Source organism: Schistocerca americana, chromosome 2 (genome assembly GCF_021461395.2).
Source record: "Schistocerca americana isolate TAMUIC-IGC-003095 chromosome 2, iqSchAmer2.1, whole genome shotgun sequence".
NCBI lineage: Eukaryota > Metazoa > Arthropoda > Insecta > Orthoptera > Acrididae > Schistocerca > Schistocerca americana.
In genome coordinates this window covers 547,861,111-547,880,434 of record NC_060120.1, presented here as the reverse complement: position 1 = coordinate 547,880,434, position 19,324 = coordinate 547,861,111, and positions in this window count along the sequence as shown.

Below are 19,324 nucleotides of genomic sequence, written 5' to 3'. Positions count from 1 at the left end.
TTTATCAAGTGAGATAATGAAGCAACTGCGGTTTTTTAAAATGTAACGATATACTTAATGACAGCCAAAAGTTCTGAAAAAGAGAAGTACAGTGATATAACGGTTGTCAATGTCGTCGTTGACTCTAGTGGGAAAGGTATCTGAGAACTGTGCTAAAACTGGAAGGAACCGGTGCTGCGGTGTAAATACCGTCCTGTGGCGCTCTACAGCCGTGCTCCGCCGCTTACGCAGTAAGAAGGCAGGCTTACGCTGCTCAGATGAAATATAATTCCTCATACGACATATATAAGAGGTCAGCTACGACTGCTCTAAATGGAACTATAACTTCTGTCGGGTCTTGGGAGCTTTGAAAAACTACTTGAAATATTTTCCAGTGTTTAAGGGGACAGTGTTTAAGAGGACAGTGTTTAAGAGGGCAGAAACAAGTAAACGGTGGAAGGGGTGGACACAACGACAGAGTCTGTCATAAGGGCCGTACTTGGCGGCGTTAACCCTGCTATTATCCATCCCCACCACTTTTCAGTTTTAGCATATTTCTTGCGTACTTTGCGAAAAGCTTCAGCGCCAACATTTAGAATCTAAATAAATCATTTAGGAGGCGATATGAACAGCCCTCTTAAATTGTTTGCGGATGATTCTGTCATTAGCCAGCTAGTTACATCAGAATATCAAAACCAATACCAAAATGAGGTAAGCAAGAGATCTGTATGGAACGAAACGTGTCAGTTGGCCCTAAATAATGAAAAGTGTGAGGTCATTTATATGAGTACTAGAAGGGATCCATTAAATTTCGGATGGAATCCATTAAATTTCGGTTACACGATAGCCTAAATTACACAAATCTAAAGGCTGTGAATTCAACTAAATACCTAGAATTTACAACTTAAACTGAAACGATCACGTAGGTAATGTGCTGCGGAGGCAAACCTAAGACTGCATTTTATTTTCATAACACTTAGAATGTGCAACTGGTCTACTAATGTGACTGCCTGCGCTATGCCTGTTCGCCCTCTGCTAGAGTATTGCTGACGGTATTGGATTCTTACCAGAGAGGAATGGGGGAGGACATCGAAAAAGTTCAAAAAAAGGGCAGCTCGTTTTGTATTATCACGAAATGGGGAAGAGAGCGTCACGAATATGATACGCGAATAGCAGTAGAAGTCAGTAAAATAAGGGCGTTCTTCGTTATGGCAACAACTTTTCACGAAATTTCAATCTACAACCTTCTGCTCTGAAAGCGAAAATAATCTGTTGACACCCACGTATGTAGGGAGAAATGATGGTTATAATCAAGTAAGAAAAATCAGAGGTCACGCGGAACGATTTAAGTGTGCGTTTTTCGCGCGCGCTTTTCGACAGTGGAATGGTAGGGAAATAAAGTGGTCCGAAAACCCTCTACCAGGCATTTAAGTGTGAACTGCAGAGTAGTCATGAAGCTGTAGATACAGAAGTGTTAAAACGTGTATCGCGCCATTTAAGGAAAGATATTTCTTCAGTATCTCGGTTGATACAAGAGGCAAGATAACTAAACATTCCTTTATGTTCACCAACCACAATATTTTGAAATGAAGAACAATTTAAAGATGCATTAAACAGTTATATAATTTGGCAGTAATTAGCTTGTCCAGATTTAATCAGTTGCACGGATACGCCAGCTGGAGACTTTCTAAAATAAATATTTCCTTCTGCCGCAAAGTTTTCATTGTTATAAATCTTCTTCAAAGATCAAAGTGGTGTGCCAGACTGGGAGACAGACACGGACACCAACCCTTGCCTGTCTCGGACATTGCTCTTTCTGAATGAGCTACCCAGACACGTATCGCAAGCCATCACACTTTTAGTTGTGTCGTTACCACTGTTTTACGTCAGACTCACAGTTTTAATGTCTCAGAAGGTTTGAAGCGCTTTCTGTAGATATAAAACGGTTCCTACATTTGGCGTCAATATAAACCATAATTTAAGATATTTTATTCAAAGTCACGTAACAACACAGACGTATGTGTTACAACCCAGACATGATTACGAAATGAATCTTTCTCTGGAACACAGTATGGCTTTTCACTAAACTTTCTAAAACAAGAAAACACTTGCGCTGTACACTACTCTTAACTTATCGCTGCGAGACGGTCGTGTAGTGGCCTTCCTCTCTCTTATGTAGCTGTTTCGTAACTATTGGTGGCTATCAAAAGAAAACTATGTACATCAAAGCAAATAAACACGTTATCACGTTATTAATTTGCGATTCTAATCAAGCAAGATGATCAAAACGTTGCTCAGTACATCTCGGACTTTTTGGCCTGAGTGGAATATTAGGGTTAATTACTCTACGTGGGTGCCTCAGTCTGGTGGCGTGTGATGATAAACATTTTACAAGATGTTCATCTAGTTTGGAATGAGAAGCTGTTGTCAGCTCTGGTGAAAAGGTATCGCAGATGGCTCGTTTTGGGGCAGATAGGTATCGTTGACTGCTTTACCAGTACAAGCTGAGCTTTATACTGTCAGGCATCACTGTCCAGAAACCATCAAATCTACTGGTATGTGCTGTGTCTCAACATCCAAATCCAGCAAGCCAACAGGAAAAAGTTTGTTAGAGAGCCGGTGAAGACCATCAGCAGATGAAGATCAATGCAGACGACTCAGATAAACAGGTACATACCAATACATTCTACTACTAACAGCTGTTATAATAGTACAGCTTTCACGAGTTCAGAAAATATCGTTCTTGTGTAATACAGCTAGCTCTTTATTCCCATGAAGTAATGAGTGCTGTCGACAAGGGATCTCATATCGATTCCATATTCCTAGATTTCCAGGAGGCTTTTCATAACGTTCCTCACAAGCGACTATTTATCAAATTGCGTGCATGTGGAGTATCGTCTGAGCTGTGTGACTGGATTCGTGATTTCCTCTCAGAGAGGTCACAGTTCTTAGTGATTGACGGTAAATCATCGAGTAGAACAGAAGTGAAATCTGGTGTTCCGCAAGGTAGTGTCATAGGCCCTCTGATGTTCTTGATTTATATAAATGATCTAGGTGATAATCTGAGCAGCCTCCTTAGGTTGTTTGCAGACGACTAATTCCAATTAGAAAATGATCTACAGAGAATTTCTGTATGGTGTGAAAAGTAGCTATTGGCACTAAACAAAGAAAAGTGCGAGGTAATCCACATGAGTACTAAAAGAAATCCGATAAATTTTGGGTATACGATAAATCGCACAAATATAAGAGCTGTCAATTCGACTAAATACATATGAATTACAATTACAAGCAACTTAAACTGGAAAGACCACATAGATAATATTGTGGGGAAGGTGAAACAAAGACTTAGATTTATTGGCAGAACACTTAGAAGATGCGACAAACCCACGAAAGAGACAGCCTACATTACATTTGTCCGTCCTCTGCTGGAATACTGCTGCGTGGTATGGTATCCTTACCAGGTAGGATTGACGGAGGAAATCGAAAAATTGCAAATAAGGGCAGCTCGTTTCGTGTTATCGCGCAATAAGTGTGTGTGTGTGTGTGTCACCGATACGATAAGCGAGTTGGGGTGGCAGTCACTGAAACAAAGGCGGTTTTCTTTGCGGCAAGGTCTATTTACGAAATTTCAATCGCCAACTTCCGAATGCGAAAATATTTTGTTGAACCCACCTACGTAGGGAGAAATGATCATAATAAAATAAGAGAAATCAGAGCTCGAACGGAAAGATTTATGAGTACCTTTTTTCCACGCGCCATTCGAGAGTGGAATGGTAGAGAATTAGTATGAAAATGGTTCGATGAACCCTCTGCCAGGCACTTAAGAGTGAATTGCAGAGTAACCATGTAGATGTAGATGTAGATTGTTCTATACCTTCATAAAATGGTAGGACTGAATGCTTAGTAGAGTTGATAGTCAACGTCTTGTAGAAGCCTCCTCAATATTCCTGGAATTCTAACAGCGAAATGAATGACATAACTGGTGCAGGTCAAGCATAACATGTAACGAAGAAAAAAAGCAAAACAGTACTATCGTTCTATTGACATTAAGTTCGCCATAGAAGGAAAAAATGCCTGTTGCAGAAGGTTGGAAAATCAGACGACTGTTACCAAAGAGATGGGCCATGAATAAGCTATTTCATGCCATTCTTGCATTTCCGCCTCATCCAGCAGTTCGCACCAGCTCGGTTCGTGCACTTCAGACACACCAGAGGATAAGGGTTTCAGCAAGCGCAGCGCCACGGCCGAGGTTAGCTGTAGTGGTGCCAGACAGCACAAGGCTGTCGGAAGTACAGACCAGGAGCAGCAGCATCGACTGTGGGCTTGCACTGGGTCTCAGTGGCAGCAGCTGGCAACTCTCAGCACGACGCCAGGGACCTTGTAGGGCGCGCCGGCTCAAGCTGTTTTGTATTGGTATATCTAGACCATGGAATTGCCACATGAATACAATTAATTGTAGAAGAGTTGCACAACGAGAATGGAATCAGTCACATCTTATGGCACCCAGCAAAGGGTCACCATGGAATGCAGTGACAGGTCTGTGCTGTGTCACCCTGGTCCAGGCATTGGTAGAGTGGTTCAGTTTGTTCAGTGCTGGCAGGGTCAGCCCAGGATTTGTCGTTGTCTGCACAGATACATGTGACAGAGGTTGGGTGACTACTGTTCAGTATTCAGCTGTAGTGGAACAGACAGAAGATGGGACCTGTGAGCGAAAGTAAAAACACCAAAAAGGAAGCTCAAGGGTGCCTCCTGGAGTCAGAGCAGATAGCGTGGAATTGCAGTAAGGCAGTGGACGCCCAAGACCGTGTGTGGCGTGGTGACAACACGAGGCATCGACTGGCTGGAGCAGTGGACGGTGTTTGCCTCCATATATCCAGAAGATATGACAACAGGGAGCGAAAAAGTGCTCTCGGAAGGGGAAGTTTCCGGTAAGGCAGTTGGAAGGTAGCACGTAGCGCCATTTTGTAGTTCTCACTACTGAATCTGTGTTGGCATTCTTGAATTACAAAGGTTCTAGTGGATGAACCAGGCCGAGGGTGGTTGGGCCTGTAATTCGTGGAGGAATGCGTTATATGACTGAAATGCACTTTGGAGAAACACTGCGAGGCCGCTAAAGGGGTCGGTATTTTCCAAAGAATTGATTTATCTGAGGAATTGTGTTTTAGGGATAAAAATTCTTGTAATTGAACTTTCTTTCTGTGTGTTTTCTTCTGTAATATCATGTCCCTGTAGATTGCATATGTCTGTCTATGTTGTCTTTATGATACTGTCTTAACGTGATAGGTTTTGTTCGGTGTCCTTGAGCTTGTTTCTACTGCAGTGTATTATTTCGTTCCCTTTGCAGCGTTGATCACTAGGGGTCCATCATTACACTGGGTGTGTTAGCTTAAAATTTACTTATTGTATATTCATTTGTTCCTCTTCAAAGATTTGTTGTTGTGAGGCAAGGGTTCATTTTACTGGACGTTATTCTGTTATGCGAGGTATGTAACATAATGCTTGTACTAGTCAGTTATCAGCTAAGTAAAAGTTATTGAGCCACGGAGCTGTAGCTGTTGGTCCAGCTGGTGAGGGGCCAGAGTGAAGAGAGGCAGCGGGACAATCACGATAAGCCCCGCGGTCGCCAGCAAGCAGGCACCCAGGGGCCGGAAATTGGCGGCTTTCCCCAGGCAGCCGCGTTTGGGGAAGGCATCTAGCCATCTGAAAGCACGATTTCTGTGTGTATGTGGCTTCAAACACGGTGGCGTTCCACAGCATGACAGAATACAGCTACCTCGAGATTCAGTAGTAATTCAAAGCTTCATTGTAGAGCAAAACCATTCACATCATCACATTCATAGCATTGAGGTCATTGTAATGAGACATTGATATTATGAGTAGCACAAAAATGCAGATGTAGTCGTGAATCATCTTACAAAACCCATTGAATACGTGCGATCTTTACAAAAGACATATGAGTGTTTTGCATTGGCGCTAGTGGTTGATTTTATTAGTTCAATCGAACAGACTGCTTTTTAACTACCTTCTGAGGATGCAGTGAAGGCTGGAAGGGAGGCATGTCGTGCGCTGACTGGGGTACGACCACCCAAGAGTAATATAACAACAGTGGGGAGGGCTGCTTTACGTTCACTTAGAGCTGAACCGGATATTCGTATTTTAGCTGTGTACAAGGGCAGTTCTATAACTGTTCTGGAAAGATACGATGTTTAGTATCTGATTCTGCGTATCGCAGGGTCGGTGTTGGCTCCACAAAAAGAGCTGAAAGAAAGACTAACGCCTATTGATGAAAAGTTCTTTGTCGCAGGAGACTATCGTGTCTTAGTGTACTGTTTCCTCGCCGGCGCAGCGGCCGAGCGGTTCTAGGCGCTTCAGTCTAGAACCGCGCGGCCGCTACGACCGCAGGTTCGAATCCTGCCTCGAACATGGATGTGTATGCTGTCCTTAGGTTAGTTAGGTTTAAGTAGTTCCATGTTCTGGTGGACTGATGACCTCAGATGTTAAGTCCCATAGTGCTCAGAGCCATTTTAACCATTACTGTTTCCTCTAGGCTATAGACCTTCCGAAGATCCACAAAGAAAAGGTTCCTCTTCTTCTGATTGTCAGTAACATTGGTCCACAGACAAATCACGTAGCAAAACGCTTTGCTACGCTGTTGAGTCCACTAATTTGTCGCTGTAAGCATCAGTTTAAGAATTCTATGGATTTATGACGTTGGTGAGGGGAAATCCGTTTGAATGCCTCTGATGTTCTAGTAAGATCTGATGCGGAATCTCTCTCTACAGTTGTGTTTCTCTGTATAATTCATTATGGTTAATTGAGGTTAGGTTTGGTCTTGAATTAATGAAGCTATTCCGACATGTGTAGACTTACACTCACTTTTCATTCAATGACCAGTACTATGAGCAGTCAGCTGGAGTTGCAATGGGAAGCCCGTTGTCACCTATTGACAGCAAATTCGTTTATGGAAGAGTCGGCACCTTTAAGACGTCATGGCCTCATGGCAGTGAGAATTGGAACGACGTTTTAGAACATCTGAATTTAATCCAACCATATATTCATGTCACGATGGATGTGGAAAACAATGTCTGCTCTCCATTGCTTGATGTATTGGTCAAGATGGAATTTGATGGTACGTTGGGACATGCTGTTTATAGGAATCCTACTCACACTGATTTGTATCTACAGGCTGATAGTTGCTATCTCCGGCACAGCGCGAAGGGGCACTTCGTACTTTGGTTCACAGCGTCCACACCATTTCAGACCTTGAAAGTCTGCGTTAGCGCCACGGTCTACGGCTTTTCCGCCTGGCGCAGGGAGCATCTCAAAACGATTGGTCCTATTTTGCTGAAATATCATGTGAAATGTGTTTTACACCTCAATCTAAGGTTAGGTCTATTTAGATTGCCTTAAGGATGATCCTCCTCCCCCCATGAACCATGGACCTTGCCGTTGGTGGGGAGGCTTGCGTGCCTCAATGATACAGATAGCCGTACCGTAGGTGCAACCACAACGGAGGGGTATCTGTTGAGAGGCCAGACAAACGTGTGGTTCCTGAAGAGGGGCAGCAGCCATTTCAATAGTTGCAGGGCCAACAGTCTGGATGATTGACTGATCTGGCCTTGTAACAATAACCAAAACGGCCTTGCTGTGCTGGTACTGCGAACGGCTGAAAGCAAAGGGAAACTACGGCCGTAATTTTTCCCGAGGGCATGCAGCTTTACTGTATGATTAAATGATGATGGCGTCCTCTTGGGTAAAATATTCCGGAGGTAAAATAGTCCCCCATTGGGAGCTCCGGGCGGGGACTACTCAAGAGGACGTCGTCATCAGGAGAAAGAAAACTGGCATTCTACGAATCAGAGCGTGGAATGTTAGAGCCCTTAATCGGGCAGGTAGGTTAGAAAATTTAAAAAGGGAAATGGATAGGTTAAAGTTAGATATAGTGGGAATTAGTGAAGTTCGGTGGCAGGAGGAACAAGACTTCTGGTCAGGTGACTACAGGGTTATAAACACAAAATCAAACAGGGGTAATGCAGGAGTAGGTTTAATAATGAATAAAAAAATAGGAGTGCGTGTAAGCTACTACAAACAGCATAGTGAACGTATTATAGTGGCCAAGATAGACACGAAGCCCATGCCTACTACAGTAGTAAAAGTTTATATGCCAACTAGCTCTGCAGATGATGAAGATATTGATGAAATGTATGATGAGATAAAAGAAATTATTCAGGTAGTGAAGGGAGACGAAAATTTAATAGTCTTGGGTGACTGGAATTCGACAGTAGGAAAAGGGAGAGAAGGAAACATAGTAGGTGAATATGGATTGGGGCTAAGAAATGAAAGAGGAAGCCGTCTGGTAGAATTTTGCACAGAGCATAACTTAATCATAGCTAACACTTGGTTCAAGAATCATAAAAGAAGGTTGTATACATGAAAGAATCCCGGAGATACTAAAAGGTATCAGATAGATTATATAATGGTAAGACAGAGATTTAGGAACCTGGTTTTAAATTGTAAGACATTTCCAGGGGCAGATGTGGACTCTGACCACAATCTGTTGGTTATGAACTGTAGATTAAAACTGAAGAAATTGCAAAAAGGTGGGAATTTAAGGAGATGGGACCTGGATAAACTGACTAAACCAGAGGTTGTACAGAGTTTCAGGGACAGCATAAGGGAACAATTGACAGGAATGGGGGAAAGAAATACAGTAGAAGGCGAATGGGTAGCTCTGAGGGATGAAGTAGCGAAGGCAGCAGAGGATCAAGTAGGTAAAAAGACGAGGGCTAGTAGAAATCCTTGGGTAACAGAAGAAATATTGAATTTGATTGATAAAACTGCAGTAAATGAAACAGGCAAAAAGGAATACAAACGTCTCAAAAATGAGATCGACAGGAAGTGCGAAATGGCTAAGCAGGGATGGCTAGAGGCCAAATGTAAGGATGTAGAGGCTTATCTCACTAGGGGTAAGATAGATACAGCGTACAGGAAAATTAAAGAGACCTTTGGAGAAAAGAGAGCCACTTGTTGAATATCAAGAGCTCAGATGGAAACCCAGTTCTAAGCAAAGAGGGGAAAGCAGAAAGGTGGAAGGAGTATACAGAGGGTCTATACAAGGGCGATGTACTTGAGGACAATATTATGGAAATGGAAGAGGATGTAGATGAAGATGAAACGGCACAGACGATACTGCGTGAAGAGTTTGACAGAGCACTGAAAGACCTGAGTCGAAACAAGGCCCCGGGAGTAGAAAACATTCCATTAGAACTACTGACGGCCTTGGGAGAGCCAGTCCTGACAAAGCTCTACCATCTGGTGAGCAAGATGTACGAGACAGGCGAAATACCCTCAGACTTCAAGAAGAATATAATAATTCTAATCCCAAATGTTGACAGATGTGAAAATTACCGAACTATCAGTTTAGTAACTCACAGCTGCAAAATACTAACGCTAATTATTTACAGACGAGTGGAAAAACTGGTAGAAGCCGACCTCGGGGAAGATCAGTTTGGATTCCGTAGAAATGTTGGAACACGTGAGGCAATACTGACCTTACGACTTATCTTAGAAGAAAGATTAAGGAAATGCAAACCTGCGTTTCTAGCATTTGTAGACTTAGAGAAAGCTTTTGACAATGTTGACTGGAATACTCTCTTTCAAATTCTAAAGGTGGCAGGGGTAAAATACAGGGAGCGAAAGGCTATTTACAATTTGTACAGAAACCACATGCCAGTTATAAGAGTCGAGGGGCATGAAAGGGAAGCAGTGGTTGGGAAGGGAGTGAGACGGGGTTGTAGCCTCTCCCCGATGTTATTCAATCTGTATGTTGAGCAAGCAGTAAAGGAAGCAAAAGAAAAGTTTGGAGTAGGTATTAAAATCCAGGGAGTAGAAATAAAAACTTTGAGGTTCGCAGATGACATTGTAATTCTGTCAGAGACAGCAAAGGACTTGGAAGAGCAGTTGAACGGAATGGACAATGTCTTGAAAGAAGGATATAAGATGAACATAAACAAAAGCAAAACGAGGATAATGGAAAGTATTCAAATTAAGTCGGGTGATGCTGAAGGAATTAGATTAGGAAATGAGACACTTAAAGTAGTAAAGGTGTTTTGCTATTTGGGGAGCAAAATAACTGATGATGGTCGAAGTAGAGAGGATATAAAATGTAGACTGGCAATGGCAAGGAAAGCGTTTCTGAAGAAGAGAAATTTGTTAACATCGAGTATAGATTTAAGTGTCAGGAAGTCGTTTCTGAAAGTATTTGTATGGAGTGTAGCCATGTATGTAAGTGAAACGTGGACGATAAATAGTTTGGACAAGAAGAGAATAGAAGCCTTCGAAATGTGGTGCTACAGAAGAATGTTGAAGATTAGGTGGGTAGATCACGTATCTAATGAGGAGGTATTGAATAGGATTGGGGAGAAGAGAAGTTTGTGGCACAACTTGACTAGAAGAAGGGATCGGTTGGTAGGACATGTCCTGAGGCATCAAGGGATCATAAATTTAGCATTGGCGGGCAGCGTGGAGGGTAAAAATCGTAGAGGGAGACCAAGAGATGAATACACTAAGCAGATTCAGAAGGATGTAGGTTGCAGTAGGTACTGGGAGATGATGAAGCTTTCACAGGATAGATTAGCATGGAGAGCTGCATCGAACCAGTCTCGGGACTGAAGACCACAACAACAACAACAATGATGATCCGGGTTTCAGTAAGGAGGCTGTCTATTTTACTGCTTGCGGTATATTGGTCCGACCACCAGGACAGTCGAGAACCAGTGTACCTAGCACTGAGCGTCACACACGCTAACAACGGCCGAGCAAATCGGCTACTGCAGAACAGCGGTCATCATATGGAGTATAACGACACGAAGATTCTGGAATATACTTCCAGCTATTGGGATGGTGCAAATAAGGAAATTAGCAAGTAACCATATAAATAAAGGTCGAGGTTTCTGCTTAAATTCTGCGTGGAATCCTGCTCTTCTCCGTGTCAAAATACAGACGGACAGAGTTAACGCTGCTTCACTCGTTATTTAGTAATTTTCACTATCTGTAACTTCTGGTGTCGGTCATCTTTAGGTTGTGTGGTGACGCTACTGTTTACAGTGTGTGTGTGTGTGTGTGTGTGTGTGTGTGTGTGTGTGTGTGTGTGTGTGTATTATGTTCCCGGAATTGCTCTGCAAAACTCAAAACTAGGTTTTAAAACCACTATCATAGCGCTTACCGGCTGCAGTTTTGCCTTGAATATGGCAGGGTGGTCACCCGTCGAAGTATCGGCGGTTGTCCTCGACATCACCCGGCTGAATTCCCGTTTGTTATTTGAACAACGTACTTAGGACACCAGATACAACCCCTGAAAGCCACACTTTTGTATATATTTTAGTTAGTGTTTTACTACGTATTTTGTATCTTTTTAATTTTGTAAATATGTCGTATCATCATTTTCTCCACAATTACATGACAAATGAACGCATCATGTAACTTCCCATAACTCTCTCTACGTAACCATGTAGCATATGTCTCGATTATTACTCGATTTCTAGTTTATTTAATTAAATATTAATTCAGCCTAATTCAGAGACACTCGTCAGTTGAAAATGGTAATTTACATACATGACGTGATACCATCATTGTGTACAGCCTAAAAAGACTTATCAGTTTAGTAGGCCAACTTTGTTTTACATGCTTTAACCATTTTTTCTCTGTTACTTGTCACAAGCACAGATGCACAAAATTCGTTTTTGAACTGATTATGCTTAAAAGTTTACACACAGAATAATGTGAATGGGCTGAAGCGGCACGGGGGAGAAAGATCTTTAATTTGAGGTACAAGACATATTTGTAAGTCAAGTATATTTTCTGTATTTTAATTATGTTAACGCCCTTTGGTGGGGGAAGCGAGATCTTAAAAGTGTGAGTGAGCAGTCACTTCAGGTCTTCCTTTGTCTGTCGCTCGGCCTAAACTGATTGGTCTTGAAGTATGTAAAGTGTTTGGGAAGTAGAGATTGATAGAATTATTGCAGAATGCTGCCTTATGAATACATAAACCTTCTTTTGTACTTAGAAATATTCTCAGTCAAAGAGGACTTTGCGTATGAAACTAGGCTGGAACTTTAACATTTCGCGAGAGCTATATGCAGCTTTTAACTTTAACATATTTCTGTTGCATTGGAATTAATAATGGGTAAAGTGCAAGGACCCGCTCATGATTTAGAGAGTATTAGTATGTTGAGTTTCGTAATGAGCTTTATATATTTATGAGCTGTCGAATATTTTCTGCGTAGTTTAAGGTTTGGGACTCTGTTATTCGTAGACCAGTGATGGTCAGCTTGTATTTGGGAAATCTACTACCATTCTAGTTACACATTTACGCAAGGTTAATTGCACCTGAGATTCAGCATGAAGTAAAATAATAATGAAACGAATTATTGTAGGCCTATCAGTCTTAACAATTTCTGTGTTTGACTGAGTAAATTAATTCATTCAGCTCAAACCTTATAGCTTCGTCTACAGCCGTTGTTCACTAAAAAATAACCCTTTTTTTCATTATCATCATCTTCTTCTTCTTCTGCCTCTGCTTTTACGGCCTCATTGGATCACTTCAGTCAATCACTTTCTAATTACCTTCTTCAGTAGGTTTTCTTTTCGAGTGCATCATTTGTTTAGTTTTGGTTTAAGTCTTATTTTTATGTTTTTCGATTTCTTTAAATTTTCTGGTTTGTTTTGCAAATCGTCGAGGGTTAATTCTAGCTCTTACAAATGCACACTTTCATTTTTCCGTCCTTCTTGTTGCTTCTGTTCCAAAGTTCCTCTGTAATTTTTCTTTTCTGGTTTCAGGTGCCCTTCCGTATAAAATCTGTAATAGGCTACAGTTCGCTGTATACTACTTCACTTGGCACTATTCGCCATTGTCCATGTTCTTAATTTTTCTTATTCATGCATGTTCTAGCTATTATTCGGCTTACTTTTAGTATTTTGTGGATTCTGTTTTTCTGGGTTACTTTGAAAAGAGTTTCACTTCCATATATAGCCTCTGGTGATATTATTATTATTATTATTATATCTCATTGTAACTTGTTTTTACTTAAAAATTCGCATTACATGCCTACGGTTGAACGATTAGACTGAAGAATCACATGTTACAATTATACCTAAAGCGAGTTTAGCTGCTTGGCATGAAAGTAGACAAGTATGGCTCGACCCTATAACTACCTCGAGCAACAGATCAAAATAGAGCCATGTATCGCCCAGCTGTGTCTAGTAATTACTCTCGTCTCAGGAATCTTATTAGCACAAGACATTTGTACCGGTAAGTCGCAAGTGTCAAGATCATTTAATTATTGATTGTGCTTTCTCATGCATGCACTTTTTTTACTGTATGGTACATACTGTTAATAATATTAATTTGCGTTTTGTTAAGAGTTGCCAGCCGTTGTGGCCGAGCGGTTCTAGGCGCTTCAGTCCGGAACCGCGCAACTGCTACGGTCGCAGGTTCGAATCCTGCATCGAGCATGGATGTGTGTGGTGATCTTAGGTTAGTTAGGTTAAAGTAGTTCTAAGTTCTAGGGGACTGATGACCTCAAATGTTAAGTCCCATAGTGCTCAGAGCCATTTGAACCATCTTTTGTTAAGAGTTCTCGCTCACATAACCATTAGCCAAACTCCACACCCAAAGAAATCCAGCCACCGAGACCATCGTAACATATGCTTGAACCATTTCAAGGTTAAAAACTGAAAAAAAACTTTAATCTTGACGGCCTATGTGGAACATGAAGCACAGTGTAGTAGATATTGTACCGCACGGCTGAACCCGACACAGTGTTAGACAAACTAAAGCCATCTTTTTTTTATGTAGTACCACACAGATAGGCGTCCCTGTTCAAATATGGGAAGCAGAATGGTATTTTCATTATTTGGAATTATAGAATTATTTCCATAGCTATAATTAATAAGTCAGTTTCAGAGTAAGTATATACATATAGTCTTATAGTCGTATGTTATTAGGCGGCATTCTATGATCCATGTTGATCCGTTACAATACTATTTTTCCTATAAACGATATGTCATTATCTATTTTACACAAATTTCCAACCACTTTATGAAATAAGATTATTTAGAGCACAAATTACATTGGCTAATAACTGTAATGTAAACAAAACCTCCTTTGTTTCTACATCTGCTTGCTAGAAAGGGAGGAATGTTCATACTTTCCAGTCCTCTGTTTTTTGTGTTGTTTTCCTCTTATGCCTTGCATTTTCAAATGTTTCTTTTTTTCTTTAAGACACATTAAACACTAACACAACGTCAGATGGCTGTCTCTTGTCAACATGATGTATAGCCGCTTTCTGGAAACAACAAAGGGCGTTGAATAACCAAAGGACATAGTAATTAAAATACTGCTTGAATATGCAGATACAAATCAAAGAGAGCCTGTCCGAACCCACAGTAGCGGACAAACTGATAAAATTAACAGTCGGATAAAAACGGAAACAAAACGCATTTATTCATTTACTTCCATATACGGGCACATCATTAAAGCTTTCATTATGCCGCTGACTACACTCATATTCCGAAATAACGAAGCAATAGGAATGGCGCAGCGCAATTTCTCTTTACTCAGCGTACAGGTTGTACTTCATAAGCCAACGAAACGAAAGTAATCAAAGTACAAATTAAAATGGACGGTACTGAAATATAAATTCCAATTTCTCGATTGCGAAAATGCTTAAACGATCGTCAGAAAAATTTTAATTACTTTAGCGCAGTTTGTCACTGCAGCCGTAGGACGATATTTTTGTACTTAAGAGACGAACTTCCAAAATAAATATTGGGAGAGATGGTCCTCTTTGAGCTGGCGAATGAAATATATATTATCTGCAGAAACACTTTAAAATCATTACAGAACCTTGCTCCGAAAAGTTAGGGAAAAAAATCATTTAGCGGTTTGAAACGAACTGCCAGGAGATATGTACACGTGGATTCAAAACTGTCGAGCAGTTTCCCTTTTTCACCGCTAAGTACTTTATTCCCTTTGTAAAGCACAATAGACAGTAACACAGTGATGGGTTTCGGAGTTATGAATTGAACATCAAGGCAGATGCTGCTAGATAACCACAAATAATTAGAGAAGCGCTTAAAACGTTTCGGTCTGATTGGTTTAAAGGAATTTCATGACGGGTTTAAACAGTGCAATTGGATGGAGTGAGGAAAGCAAAATGTAACTAGAAAAATCCTGTGTTTCAAGTTCAGACTTCTCAGTTCTTGTATTGCTTTAATTTCGAAAGCATTAATTTTTTTTGCAACATTGTTCCAGGAAAAATAGCGAGCTATGAATTTTATAACTTAGTCAATAAACACAGTCTTGAACGCATTTAAGTTGTTAATTTAAAAATAAAAGTTAACAGCTTAAATGCGATCACGACTGTTTTTGTTAAATAAGTCACGAAGACCTAACTGCAGATGACAAAGGATACCAGCATTTCGTTAGAGCTTGATGGGAAAGAGCGCTGTGTGCTGCAAATAAATTCACAACCTTTCTTACTCAATTTGCAACAAACAAGTGGTCAGTACACTGAATTCTCATCCGACGAAAGAAAGGTATTTTCTAGAGGACCTTGTACATCTGCTCGATTAGAAGCGTATCTCAGCTTCCGCTGTATGGACACCTGTTTTCCAGTCAGTACTGGAGCCAACCCGTTTCGGTTTACGGTTTATGGGCTCTTTACAGCGAGGTCATCAGTCCGTGTTTCAGATTGTGTGACGTCGACCATGAGCAGACCAGTTGCGTTCTTCCGCAGCTGTTGCTCGTGGTACATTTAAAATGATGGATACCAAAGTGCAGACACATTTCTTAGTCCACAGACTTCGCCACCAGCTCCTTGGAGACAGATGATAAGCAGCAGCCAAGAGACAATCTTTCGGAAAGAAAACAACACCAGTTCTAAATTCCTCTAGATTTGCCGCAAAATTCCTCTAGAGTTGCCGCAGAAATTCCACAAAAGAGGTGTTTTGACATAATCCACTGCTTGACTAAGCTGATGTGCAGTAGCAGCTTCTATTTTGTGCTGTGGGTCCAGGTTTGTTACTGTGTCCTGCCATTCGCGGCAGCTTTTATAACTGACTGGTCTTCTGCAGAAAACATTTTTTCTCCTTCGGCACTGCCTCCACGTTTGCTGAAATTACGTGCGTCCAACAAGACGTTGTCTGCTTGTGCCCCCTTTCTAGCGCCATGCATGAGTCTCAGAAAGCGCCAAGCGCCGTCTAGTTTGCGTCATTTCTCCTCCTGTAACACGGCGATCTTCACAGCCTTGTCGAACTACACTATGGGACAAACTCTGTTGTGCCCAGTTTAGCGTACTTGTTCTTTAACAAGCTATCAAAACCTATTGCTACATCAGCCCATCGCGTTCGAGATGGACATTTGATTGATACACGTGATATGGCAGAACTGTGAATATTTTATTACGTTTTTGGCAACACGATTAAATTCATGAAGTAATTCTAGTCTTTTGTCAGGAGGTTTACGCTGTGGACTGCGTAGCCAATGCTGACGACATACAGGTAGTGTTGGTGTCAAAAGTTGCTTGCGGTCAGCACGTTTCGAACGTTGTCTGTTGTAACAGCAACGAACTTTTTTACTACCTTTCTCGTCGATAACGTTTTTACTACCTTTCTTGTCGATAACGTCGGTGACAGTGTCCGTGCAGAATCGGGCTGTCTCCTGTTCCTCTCCGAGAATGCTCTTGTAAAATACTGGATCCAGCGTGGTTGTTATGGAATGACCCACCCTGTCCCCTGCAATTAAATTAATAAAAGAGAATGTGATTTCTGGGTCTTCTGCGTAACAGTTACCTGCACAAATTAGTATCCAGCATCTAGAACGCCTCTCTCACGTGCATATTGCGTAGGTAGCTCATAACTAGGCATCTTATCAGTATATACACTCCTGGAAATTGAAATAAGAACACCGTGAATTCATTGTCCCAGGAAGGGGAAACTATTGACACATTCCTGGGGTCAGATACATCACATGATCACACTGACAGAACCACAGGCACATAGACACAGGCAACAGAGCATGCACAATGTCGGCACTAGTACAGTGTATATCCACCTTTCGCAGCAATGCAGGCTGCTATTCTCCCATGGAGACGATCGTAGAGATGCTGGATGTAGTCCTGTGGAACGGCTTGCCATGCCATTTCCACCTGGCGCCTCAGTTGGACCAGCGTTCGTGCTGGACGTGCAGACCGCGTGAGACGACGCTTCATCCAGTCCCAAACATGCTCAATGGGGGACAGATCCGGAGATCTTGCTGGCCAGGGTAGTTGACTTACACCTTCTAGAGCACGTTGGGTGGCACGGCATACATGCGGACGAGCATTGTCCTGTTGGATCAGCAAGTTCCCTTGCCGGTCTAGGAATGGTAGAACGATGGGTTCGATGACGGTTTGGATGTACTGTGCACTATTCAGTGTCCCCTCGACGATCACCAGTGGTGTACGGCCAGTGTAGGAGATCGCTCCCCACACCATGATGCCGGGTGTTGGCCCTGTGTGCCTCGGTCGTATGCAGTCCTGATTGTGGCGCTCACCTGCACGGCGCCAAACACGCATACGACCATCATTGGCACCAAGGCAGAAGAGACTCTCATCGCTGAAGACGACACGTCTCCATTCGTCCCTCCATTCACGCCTGTCGCGACACCACTGGAGGCGGGCTGCACGATGTTGGGGCGTGAGCGGAAGACGGCCTAACGGTGTGCGGGACCGTAGCCCAGCTTCATGGAGACGGTTGCGAATGGTCCTCGCCGATACCCCAGGAGCAACAGTGTCCCTAATTTGCTGGGAAGTGGCGGTGCGGTCCCCTACGGCACCGCGTAGGATCCTACGGCCTTGGCGTGCATCCGTGCGTCGCTGCGGTCCGGTCCCAGGTCGACGGGCACGTGCACCTTCCGCCGACCACTGGCGACAACATCGATGTACTGTGGAGACCTCACGCCCCACGTGTTGAGCAATTCGGCGGTACGTCCACCCGGCCTCCCGCATGCCCACTATACGCCCTCGCTCAAAGTCCGTCAACTGCACATACGGTTCACGTCCACGCTGTCGCGGCATGCTACCAGTGTTAAAGACTGCGATGGAGCTCCGTATGCCACGGCAAACTGGCTGACACTGACGGCGGCGGTGCACAAATGCTGCGCAGCTAGCGCCATTCGACGGCCAACACCGCGGTTCCTGGTGTGTCCGCTGTGCCGTGCGTGTGATCATTGCTTGTACAGCCCTCTCGCAGTGTCCGGAGCAAGTATGGTGGGTCTGACACACCGGTGTCAATGTGTTCTTTTTTCCATTTCCAGGAGTGTATGTTCTAACAGTGGAAGCGGTATACCTGTTGCAAACACTGCTCATGCATTACTTTCGTCGACGTCTTCTATGACAGCGGTAGATGGAATGGAAGAGGATGATACGGGCGGAGTTAACTCCCTCAGCTTAAAATACCTCTGCAGACGACGGCGTGCTTGCTGACTTAGAAGATGTAGGCTAAACACTACTTCTTTTAACTACTATTTTAGACTGCCTATGTTTCTTTCTTCTCGTAGGCTCTGACGAAACAATGAGTTTAACAGATTGTAGACGTACCACATATTCATTGAGATGTCAGCGCAGTCGAGACACCAGTGCACAATGATATAACATGTTGCAACTGGCTTCTGTTTTTCGTGTTTCACACTCATTCCATACACTGACACGGGGCCGCAACGCTGCACAAGGCTTGACATCTACGATGGCGACAGACACTTCAGCGGATTTATATAACCGCGCAACGAGTAAACAATTGCTTTACAATATCGAATGTTCTACCTCCAGCACCTTGTGTTTCTTGCGTTTCCTCGTCTAGTGGTGTTTCGTTGCAACCAGGACACACCGATCTTGCAGGTTATAGCAATTTAAGTAAACAAATAAATCTGTTATGAAAACGTAATGTTTATTTGCAGGACTTGTTCACTAATTGAGAAACAGTCGTGATGAATAAACTATTCTGGATTAGTCCACCATTCGGACCTGCTGGAGGGGACTGCAAAAGAGAATGTAACCGTGAGAAAAATTATGGAATGCGTAAAAAGGTTAACATTCTGTATGTCGAAACGTGAAATATCGAAAGTTTGAATGTGGCAAGGAAGCTACAAAATCGTAAAACGGATATTCGAAATCTCAATGTAGATATAATGGCCGTCATGAAAGTGAAATGGAAATAAGATAAAGTTTTCTAATCAGCAGGATATATAGTAGCAGTGTTGGCAAAGTACCAGAGCTCCAGGCGCTAACAGAAAGCACACTGATGCTCA